Raw genomic sequence first — 4,156 nt, 5'->3', positions numbered from 1 at the left:
CACACTTATTAGTATCCTTGGAAAAATACGACTTGGGACTCCATACTACACTTTTATTTTTAGTTTTGAATTGTTTTGATCTATATCAATTTGATGCACCACGTGACACGTAGAATGGTAGACACCAAATTTTGGCGCCGTTGCCGGGGAACCTACTAGTAATGTGTGTTTGTTTTAGATTGTGCATGTTTGATTTTCATTGACTATCATTGTATTTGTTTTCATAGAATATCTTCTTGAATGCTAATTGAATTGTTTTCATGACCAGGTCTTCTAAAGAGAAATTGTTTGAGTTAGATCCTGAAATTGAAAGGACTTTCAGAGCTTTGAGAATTCAAGAGAAAATTTCAGAAATTGCAAAAATTCAGAAAATTCTTCAGATACTCTCATGGCTGATCATAGCAGAACAATGAAGGAGCTTGCAGCTCCTGATGAAGCTTTCAAGTACTCATGCATCACTTATCCTACATTAGAGAGTGATTTTGAGCTGAGATCAGGGTTGATTCATCTACTTCCAAAATATCAAGGACTATCTGGAGAGGACCCAAACAGGCATTTACATGAATTTCATGTGGTATGTTCAACCATGAAGCCACAAGGAATTTCAGAAGAGGATATTAAGCTCAGGGCCTTTCCTTTCTCATTGACTGGAGTAGCAAAAGATTGGTTGTACTATTTGCCACCGGGATACATCACTTCTTGGATGGATATGAAGAAGGCTTTCTTGGAAAAATTTTTCCCAGCTTCGAGGACTGCAACTATCAGGAAAAGTATCTGTGGGATTCAACAAGTGGTGGGGGAAACATTGTATGATTATTGGGAAAGGTTCAAGAAATTGTGTTCAAGTTGTCCTCAGCACCAGATTAGTGAGCAGTTACTTGTCCAGTACTTCTACGAGGGTTTATTACCTATGGACAGAGGTATGATAGATGCAGCAGCTGGAGGGGCATTAGTGAACAAGACTCCAGAACAAGCAAGGGAGCTAATATCAAACATGGCTGAAAACTCACAGCAATTTGGGAGTAGAACGCTCACAACTAGAGGAGTTGGTGAAGTCCAGATGGTTGCTAATGAACAAAAGGAGATAAGGAGTTCATTGATGGAATTAACATCTTTGGTGAAGCAATTAGTCTTGAATAATGCTAATCAGCCTTCTAGTGTGCCAATTGCTCAATTTCCATGTAAACAAGGCATGATTTGTAGCATTTGTTCAAGCAATGATCACAATTCAGAACTTTGTCCTAATCTCCATCAAGATGAATCTTTGGCGGCATTTTCTAGAGCTCAATTCCAACAAAAATATGATCCGCATTCATCTACATATAACCCCGGTTGGAGAGATCATCCTAACTTGAGGTATGGCAATTCATTTTATCAACAACCGCCCTCAAATCAGAATTTCCAGCAGCAATACCAGATTCAGCCAAATCAGAATTTTCAGCAACAAAATCAGCAAGGTTTCCAGCAAAATCAGCAATTCCAGCATCAATACTACCCTGCAAACCAATTCCAGCCACCTTTTCAGCAATTCCAGCACATCATTTCAGCAATTTCAGAACCCTAATCAGCATTTCCAGCCTCATTTCCAGCAGCAAAATCAAAATTTTCAGCAAGGGCAGAATTTCCAGCAAGCACTTCCAGCACCTACACGGTTGAGTTTAACCCAAGGAGGCCCTAGTAATGCTTCAAATTCAGATCCACAACAAGCTAGATTGGAAGGGTTAATGCAGCAAATAATTCAGCAAAATCAAAATCAGCAAAGAACAGATTCTGCACTTCAAAATTTGGAAAGGCAAATTGGACAATTAGCCTCTAGTATTAACCAGTTGCAATCTCAAGGTTCAAATCAGTTGCCTTCACAAACTACTCCTAATCCTAAAGGGAACGTAAGTGCATTAACTTTAAGGAGTGGGAGAAAAATTTTGGGAAGTTCTAGTGGAGGGGCTGCTGTTGAGAAATTTCCAGCAAATCAGGAAGAAAATTTCAGCAATAAAGGAATTCAAGAAGTCCATAATGTGCCAACTTCAAGGTCTACACCAATTATTGATGAATATATAGATTTGGAGCAAGAAAAAGGAGGAAATGGAGTTATTCCAGAAAATTCCAGCAACTATTTGCTGCTGAAAAATTTTCCAGCAGCCACCAGTAAAGCTGGAAATGCAGAAATTGAAGATTTAGAGCAAGGAAATACCGGGCAGCAAGTTCCTTTACCGTTTCCTCGACGCAAGGTTCAACCAAGAAGGGATGTAGAGGAGGAGAAAGCTAAGGAATTCCAAGAACTTATGGATTTATTCAGCAAGGTGGAAGTTAATGTTCCCTTACTCACAATGATCAAGCAGATTCCAAAGTATGCAAAATTTTTGAAGGATCTTTGTGTGCACAAGAAAAAGTTGAAAGGAAATGAGTTGATTAGCATGGGCAAGAATGTGTCAGCACTTATTCAGACTGTTCCTCAGAAATGCGAAGATCCTGGAGTTTTTACAGTGCCTTGTGAGATAGGGAGTAGTCTTTTTAAGGATGCTATGCTGGATTTGGGAGCGTCAATTAATGTAATGCCAAAATCAGTGTTTCAGACTTTAGGCATTGGACCATTACAGCCTACAGGAGTTGTCATTCAGTTAGCTGACCGCAGTCAGACTCACCCAGCTGGAGTTATTGAAGATGTATTGGTTAAGGTGAGAGAACTTATCTTTCCTGCAGATTTCTATATACTTGACATGGAGGGAGACTATCTGGCCAGTAGATCTCCACTTATTTTAGGACGACCATTTTTGAAGACTGCAAGGACAAAGATAGATGTTCATGCGGGCACACTTTCTATGGAGGTAGGTGATACAGTGGTTCGATTCAGCATTCTTGACGCTATGAAGCATCCTAGAGAGGATCATTCTGTTCTTAGTTTGGATATTTCAGATGAGATGGATTATATGGATTTCTTTTCACAGATGGGTTCAGATTGTTCTGAGATTGATTCTGGAGATGTTTTGACTACATTTTTTGCAGATTTTACAGATTTGGGAGTGGATGATATTTCTGATGGATTATTTCAGAGGGATAGAGAAGAAGTACGTAGGGGATTGCTTAGGAGAAGCTCTACCCCTAGGATCGCCTAGAGAAGAAGAAGTATGCGTAGGGGATTGCTTAGGAGAAGCTCTACCCCTAGAATCGCCTTCTGTTGAGCAGACACAGGATGAATTGAAGCCGTTGCCTTCACACTTGAAGTATGCTTACTTAGGAGAGAATCATCAGTTGCCTGTCATTATAGCCCAGAATTTAGAACAGGAGCAAGAGAGCAGACTTTTAGAGATTCTGAGGCAGCACAGAAAAGCCATTGGATGGAGCCTAGCAGACATTCCTGGTATCAGTCCTTCTATTTGCATGCATAGGATTTTCTTGGAGGAGGATGTGAAACCAGTGAGACAGCCCCAGAGGAGACTTAACCCACTGATGCTTGATGTAGTGAAGAAAGAGGTGACTAGACTTCTACAGGCAGGTATTATTTACCCTATTTCTGACAGTAAGTGGGTTAGTCCTATTCATGTGGTTCCAAAGAAGTCAGGGGTGACAGTTGTGGCTAATAAGGAGAATGAGTTGGTGCCCACCAGAGTGAAGAATGCTTGGAGAGTTTGTGTGGACTATAGGAAGCTGAACGAAGCAAGCAGAAAAGACCACTACCCTTTGCCATTTATTGATCAGATGCTAGAGAGGTTGGCGGGTAAGTCACATTATTGCTTCCTTGATGGATACACTGGATATTTTCAGATTTGCATCGACCCAGAGGATCAGGAGAAGACCACATTCACGTGTCCTTTTGGTACATTTGCTTATAGACGGATGCCATTTGGGCTTTGCAACGCTCCAGGGACTTTTCAGCGATGCATGGTAAGCATTTTTGGTGATTTATTAGAGCATTGCATGGAAGTTTTCATGGATGATTTTTCTGTGTATGGTTCGTCATTTGATGCATGTCTAGAAAATTTGTCTAGGGTTTTAGATAGATGCATTGAGACTGATTTGGTGCTTAATTTTGAAAAATGTCATTTTATGGTTGAGCATGGTATTGTTTTAGGTCATATAGTCTCTAGGAAAGGCATTGAAGTAGATCCTGCTAAAGTTAGTGTTATATCTTCTTTATCTTACCCCGCATGCGTGCGGG

The 4,156-nt window shown here is 40.3% G+C and overlaps 1 pseudogene; it reads left to right on the top strand.

Moving 5' to 3' along the window:
- The first annotated feature begins 260 nt into the window (after positions 1 to 260).
- On the top strand, positions 261 to 3,886 carry LOC141822178 (uncharacterized; annotated as a pseudogene).
- The last annotated feature ends 270 nt before the right edge of the window (positions 3,887 to 4,156 follow it).

The sequence above is a fragment of the Curcuma longa genome, chromosome 2 (assembly GCF_044706935.1).
Source record: "Curcuma longa cultivar G26 ecotype Majalengka, Jawa Barat chromosome 2, ITB_CL_G26_1.1, whole genome shotgun sequence".
In the NCBI taxonomy this organism is placed as follows: Eukaryota; Viridiplantae; Streptophyta; class Magnoliopsida; order Zingiberales; family Zingiberaceae; genus Curcuma; species Curcuma longa.
This window is presented reverse-complemented; position numbering and strand designations above follow the sequence as displayed.